The 6,987-nt window shown below is 52.7% G+C and overlaps 1 protein-coding gene across 1 annotated transcript in view; it reads left to right on the top strand.

Moving 5' to 3' along the window:
- The window catches only part of PRRX2 (paired related homeobox 2), a 41,153-nt gene that overhangs the window by 21,441 nt on the left and 12,725 nt on the right, over window positions 1-6,987 (top strand). The gene's annotated exons all lie outside the window — the stretch shown is intronic.

The following is a 6,987-nucleotide window of genomic DNA, read 5'->3' as shown; positions in this document are numbered from 1 at the left end:
TGCCGGGCCCGGCACCCCCTGGACTTCGAGCCGACCCCAGACCCTCGGCTGCGGACAAATGACCCCCGCCGAGCGCCGGCCGCGCCCCGTCCGGATGGGAAAGCCACCCCCCGTGACGCAGGGTCACCCCGCTGGCCCCGGCCCTGGGGAGGCGCGGATGGCTTCTCAGACCAGTCCCCCCCGCTGGCGCTACCTCCCGACACACACACACCCGCAAGGGCTGGGGACTCCTCCCCGACCCCCTCCCAAAGCTTGTTTTCTTAAGTTTGTGAGTAAGATTTTTCAAAGTTCTGAGTCAGAGCTTCCCCTAAGATGAGGCGTTTGGGCGATACTGAGACGTGCCGAAAGGGGGGAGGGGGCAAAGGTGGGGGTTGGCGACTTTTAAACGCATGGATTCGGAAGGGGACTTTTAACCCACGGGGTGAGTACAGGGGTTTCATTGAGGCCCGTCCCAGCTTCGCCCCGAGCCTGTCTCCACCACAGGATGGTCCCAGCCCTGGCTGAGGGTCGGCACCGCGCCCCTCTAGACCCCCGGGCAGCTTTGGGGTGCTCTGCTCTTCTAAGCCAGCCCCTTGAACCCTCTGGGCCGCCTCTGGGGGACCTGTAAAGTGAGCAGCGGATCTGGATCCTCATGGTTCCCAGGTCTGACCTTGTGGGCTCCCCTGGCCTGGGGGTGACCGTTCCCTCCAGGGGAGGTTAGGAGAAAGGCCAGGGGTTGGATGGGGTGGGGGCACTCAGGTATCCCCTCCGCAGAGGCTTCATTGAGAGCAGAGAGGACGCGTGGGACTGGGCCAGGCCAGAACAGTGTGGCTGCAGAGGAGCCAGCCTTGCCCAAGGCCTTGGGGCCGGGAGGTCCCCTCGGTCTGCAGCCCTCCCCTTTGCTTGGGAGAAGAGTGATTCACAGAAAATATGCAGAAAGAGCGGGTCCTCCTGTTCTGGAAAAGGAGGGCTGGGATGCTGGGTGGGGAAGGTGGTGTCAGCCCCACATACACTAACAGAGAAAGTCTCCCCTTGCAGTGGGTGTGGGGTGGGGAGGCCTGCACCACCTGCAGGGGCTGGGCTGGGGGTTGAGAGGGCCAAGATGGGCAGCCAGAGCTTGGGCCATTTGTCAGTGCATCACTGCCATCCCATTGGAACCCTCATGGGCCCACTTCCTGAGGAAACCGAGGCCAGAGAGGAGCAGTCACAGGCTCAAGGTCACGGAGCTGGGAAGTGGAGGAGGTTGGATTCCAACCCAGGCTGTTGGACTCCAGAGATCAAGCTTTGGATTTGGATCAAATCTTCTTTGCATTTGGAGGCTAAAGAAGCAAGGTGTTTGTTCCTAAACTTTAGGAAATAGAGAGAGGATGCTGGACCCAGTTGGAGCGGGGCATCAGGGTCTACCTGCCCCTCCATTCCAGTCGGCTGCCCCTTCCCTTCCAGGGCAGGCTTGGGGGACTTGACCTCAGCCCAGAGGCCTCCTCTTCTACAGGAAAGCGGATGCTCGCATTCTTCTGACTTGGAGGGCCAGCAAAGACAGGCTGAAGTGTTTCCCTTTGGGAGGGGATTTCTCTTGCTCATGCTCCTGCCCCTAAATTTGAAAAGTCAATCAATAAATTACTTTCTGCAGATAGGAGGGTCCAGAAGGGGAGAAGGCTTGTAACAGTTTATAGTGCATAAAACAGCTTCGCATGTTTGGGTGGGCAGAGAATTGAGATTACCTCCCCGTTGGGACTCAAATTCCATTCGTTCGTTCATTTATTCACTATTTATTGACCTACTACATGCAGGCGCAGAATAAAGAGTCAGTTTGTGACTATGACACAGCTTCCTGCCTGGTCCAGCCCAGGTTTTTGGGAAGCGTCCATGAAGAGTGGAATCCTTCCTTGGGCACCTTCAGAACACTGTCTCTCGTGTGTGTGTGAGTGTGTGCGCGTGTGTGTGTGTGCATGCCAGCACTGGCTCACAGGTAGGTGTCCTAGGGAGCAGAGAACTTGGCCTCTAAGGCACTAACAGCTGTTGTTTAGGAGCGAGACTTCGGCGTGCCAGGCACGTGGTCTCAACAGCCTACGCTCCACTCACCAGTTACACACACTGAAGGTTAGAGAGGCTAAGTACTTGTCAAAAGGTTGCACAGCCGATACATGGCAAGTCTGGGGTTCGAATACATACCCTTCTGACTCCAAATAAATACACTAATGGCTAATGTGATTTAGCACTTCCTCGGTCCCATGCACTGATTTAAGAACTTTATATATATTAACCCATTAAATTCTCACAGCAGCCCTGAGGAAGATATTGCTGTTATCCCTATCTTCTAGATAAGAAAACTGAAGCACAGAGAAGTTGAATCCTACTTAAGGTCACTCAGCAGTGAGGCTGGGATTTGAACCCAGGCAGCCCAACTCCAGACTGCAGCTCTTAACATGCCACTGGCTGAATCCCCTTGTACACTTCTGTGAGCTAGCCTGTCCTTACTAACTTGGTGGCAAGAAAGAACCCAAAATTCCTCCTGGAGAGGAGAGTGCTATTGGAAGAACTTCTGTTGGAGCAGGTGCAGTTTCAAAATCAAGCTGAAGGACAAAGAAATGAGACATTTTTCACAGTGTTTACGATACAGAAAAATGGGAAGGAATTTAAATGTACAACGAGAGGCAATGACTGCTTAAGCACTTTTGACACCCCCCCAATCCCCGGTGAAATGATGCAGCCACTCACAACGTGTGACAAAGAAGAGGGGAAATAGGACAAAGGGTTTAGGGGGAGACTGGGCAAACATCAGACACCATGTGCTCATCCCTGCTTCGTGCCATTCACAGCGCGTTACCTGCGACATCACGATGATCTGCAGCATGAGACCGTGATACCAATCACCAGCACAATAGCTAATGTTACCTGAACACTTACCAGGGGCCAGGTGTTGTTGAAGCACTTTAGGTACCACTGTCCCCATTTATAGTGAGGAAACTGAGGCTCAGAAAGGTGAAGCTGCTTGTTCACAGAGCTCGCATAGCTGGCATGTGAAGCCAGGACTTGAATGCACCTGTCTGCAGGAAAGCAAGGTATGGTTGGGCAGGTTGTCCACTGCATAACTCTAGGAGGCACCAGTCACACTGTAGTCTATGGGAGGGGCACCATGGAGTTGTGCAGTACACAACCTGTGCAACCACATACTGCATCCCTGGGTGTGTCTGTTCAGGGCTGTCTGAGCAGGAACTGATCTTACTCCTTGACTCTTAATCCATGCCCCATCCAATAAATAAAATGACACTCACGCACGCTGTGAGTGGAGTCAGGTGATAGCTGAATACATGTGGACACAGGACGAAAAGGCTGCAGAAAATTAAACAGATATGCTGGCATGATGGGATTGACAGGAGTTTTTTCTCCTTTCAAATGTCCTTCAGTGCTGGTCTGTGTTGTTGTCATGGCTCCCTCTTGAAGAAGAAAGAAAAAAAGGAAGGAAGAAAGAAACTATTTTTTTACACATTTTTTAAAGAAAGAAAAATTGGAATATCTAGAACAGCTCTATTCAATAGAATTTTCTGTAGTGATGGAGATATTCCTTATCTGGGCTGTTCAATATGGCAGCCACTAGCCACATGTGGCTATTGAATCCTTGAAATGTGGCTAGTGTGACTGAGGAATCAAACTTGTATTTTTATTTCACTTTAATCAGTGAAAATTTAGATTTAGTTGGCTAACTGTGGCTAGTAAGCTACCATATTGGACAGTGCAGCACTGGAGAGTGGGTCAGCGTCTCTCATTATGAGCCGTGTCATTCCATTTTCTTTTTTTTTAAAGATGACCGGTAAGGGGATCTCAACCCTTGACTTGGTGTTGTCAGCACCACGCTCTCCCAAGTGAGCCAACCGGCCATCCCTATATAGGGATCCGAACCCATGGCCTTGGTGTTATCAGCACCACACTCTCCCGAGTGAGCCACGGGCCGGCCCGAGCCATGTCATTCCTTCATTGCTACACTGAGGCCCATGGTTCCTAAATTTGCAGGTAGGGAGACTCTGCTGCAGGTTGTTAAAATCTGGCCTTTTGGGACAGGAATGTCCTAGCTGGCCCCTTGGGACAGGAATGTCCCTTTTTAACAAACTGCCCAGGGAATTCCAAAGCAAATTGTGAGTGGATGCCCCTTTGAGAATCTGGAAGATCTGTTATCAGCCCCTCACTGGGGGCTTCTGGTGTGGCGGGGTGCAGGCAGTTTCCCAGAGTCATGGCTGAAGTTGCTGGAAAAGCTGCCTTCAAATGTTACAATGTGGTTTTGGGGAGGAGAATCCATATGCGCTGCCCCCTCAAAGTATAAACCCAGCATAATTGGGAGAACCCACAGGAGCATGGATTAGGACTCACCGTATGGAGAATTTTCTAGAGTCAGTGTTGGCCGTTGTGTGGGGGTGTGATTGGGCACATGTTAGAGATGTCGAAGATGGCTGTGAGCCCAGACTCTGAGTGTGTACTGTGCTGGCGAGGCTGTCCTGCACAGGCAGTGCCAGCCAGTGGGGTGCCCAATAGAGGATGGGGTGCAGACAGGTCCCCACCTGCTGACACATAGCAAGTGATCGTCTGCCCTGAGGGCACCAGGGCCCAGGAGCCTGGTGGGTGTGGGTAGAGCCTTCAAATTTGTTCAGGTAGAGAGGGGTGGTCAGCTAAGCCACAGAAATAGAAGTCTCTGTACCCAGCCACCAGCTCTTGCCCTGACTTCCCAGGAGGTACTGGCTGAAGACTTTGAGAGGCCCAGGAGCTCTTAAATGGGAGGAAAAAAACCCATGCTGGGACTTTTGCAGCAACTTCACTCTGGTCTGGAAATGGTTAACTTTTCAAGGGCAGCTTTCCTCCTGATACCAGCCACAGTGCGGACAGACAGACTGGACATAAATCCTTGCCCGATCACAGCCTGTCTGTGTGACCTGGCTTAGTTACTTTACCTCTCTGAACCTCATTGCCCCTGTCTGTGAACAAGGCTTAATAACTGTGCCTCCCGCATTTTAGAAGGCAGGGCTTTATAACCCAGTGCCAGGCACATCATAAAAGTTGAGTAAATGAGAGCCAAAAAAAAAAGAAAAGAAAAGAAAAGAAAGAGGGTGGGGACAAGGCCCGCTCTGCGCACCGCAGGCCCACGCTGTGGTCAGGAGAGCAGCAGAAACACTCGGGACAGCCCTGGAGCGTCGCCGGAAAAGAAAAGAAAAGAAAAGAAAGAGGGTGGGGACAAGGCCCGCTCTGTGCACCACAGGCCCACGCTGTGGTCAGGAGAGCAGCAGAAACACTCGGGACAGCCCTGGAGCGTCGCCGAGCCGAGCCTCAAACTCACATTTTCCAGAGTGCCTGGAACTCACAAATAGGTCATAAAAACCTCCAGCGATGCTTTAAAGTGCAGCCTCTCCGGGAGTGCGGTGTTGCCCAGGGTCAGGGTCACAGCAGGTCCCGCCAGCCTTGGAAGAGGGACTGATGGGTGCAGGCTTTGTCTGCTCTCCATGGAGGGCTGGCCAGGAGACCCCAAAATGGGGAGGGGCAGAGGGGCAGTTTCTTCCAGGATAAAAATTAGGGACTTTCCATCCAGCTAACTTTTTAGGGTGGGGTCTGGGAACAAGATTCAAAGTCTGGGAAACCCTCCCCCGAGTCACATCCAAACTTTTCTGCACCCTGTGTTTTCCTGGGGAAGGGTCTGTAGGGTTCCTCAGAGTCCTCAAGGACCCACAAGCCAGGGCATCATAACAGTGGGAGCAGCAGTCATCCATGGAGCTGCACCGCATTGGTTTAGCGTGTTCTCAGGAGGACGCTGGGCTGTTCCACCCTTGCTGAAGGGGAGGCATAGGGACTGTTCTTGTCCCAATGTACAGAGGGTGAAACTGAGGACCTAGGAGGGGAAATCTCTTGACCAAGGACGCACAGGGGGCAATTTTTCTCCCTCTCAGATGCTTGGGGGAAGCAAGAATTTGCTGTCTGGGTGGGCTGCTGTGGCCCCCTAACCCAGTTGCTGGGTCAGGGTTATGCTCTCCTGCATCCTTCTAGGAAGCCCAGGAACAGAGATGGGAAGCCCAGGAACAGGAAGGAAGAACATGTGTCCTCAGGCATCAGACTTCAGTGGACAGAACCTGGGGTTCCATTACCTTGCTGTGAGCCTTTGTCCAAGTCACTGCCCCTCTCCATGCCTCAATTTCCCCATCTGCAAAATGAAGGGCGTTGAGGGATGACCTCTAAGTTCCCTTCAGGCTCTGAGTCCCTGAAAGGACAAAAATAAGAAGCTTGAGATCCCAGAACTGCTTGCAGGTTTGTTTCAAAACCAGGCATAAGAAATCAGAACATCTTTGCGCCCAGCCCCAGCTCTCACCCCAACTTCCCAGCTAGCTGCAGGCTTCGAGAAGCCCAGGAGCTCTTAAATGGGAGAGGAAAACTCTTCACTGAAAACTTCATCCTGGTCTGGAAATGGTTAACGAGGGCAGCTTTCCTCCAGATACCAGCCACTTATTAAAATGTAGGTTTTACAATAAATTTGGCATTTGGCCATCAACCTTAGATTAAAACCAGACGGGACAGACACAAACCCCCTTCTCAGACCAAATTTTGAGTAGAGAGCTGCTCCTCTTCCTCCTGGATAACTCCCCGACTTCTGTTGGCCCTGCAGCCCGCTCCAGCCAGGTGCCCCGACTCTCTGGAGCTTCATTTTGAGGTCTCAGGGGTGGAGGAGCCTGGGCTGAACACAAATGTGACCAGAGGAGCCTGGACCAGAGGAATCCCTGGCTCCTGGTGCTCCGAAGGAGATGGTCAGGCCCTGGAACCCAAGGCCTGGGGGCAAGAGGGAGATCCCCCCTAATGCTACACTGGGGAGCCCAGAGCCTCCAAGGCATCAGCTGTATCTGGCCTTTGACCTCCTGGCCCTTGTATGTGCCTGAGAATAGGGCGCAAATGTTTTCCGCCTGCTGCCTCGTCCCCGCTCCGCCATTAGACCTGCTGACCCCATTTCTCAAGGCTCCTGGGCTCAGAAAAAGTTTTGGC

Source organism: Galeopterus variegatus, unplaced genomic scaffold, assembly GCF_000696425.1.
Source record: "Galeopterus variegatus unplaced genomic scaffold, G_variegatus-3.0.2 Scaffold2844, whole genome shotgun sequence".
NCBI classification, from domain to species: domain Eukaryota; kingdom Metazoa; phylum Chordata; class Mammalia; order Dermoptera; family Cynocephalidae; genus Galeopterus; species Galeopterus variegatus.
The sequence above is the reverse complement of the archived record's forward strand: the minus strand, read 5'-3'. Positions and strand labels throughout refer to the sequence as shown.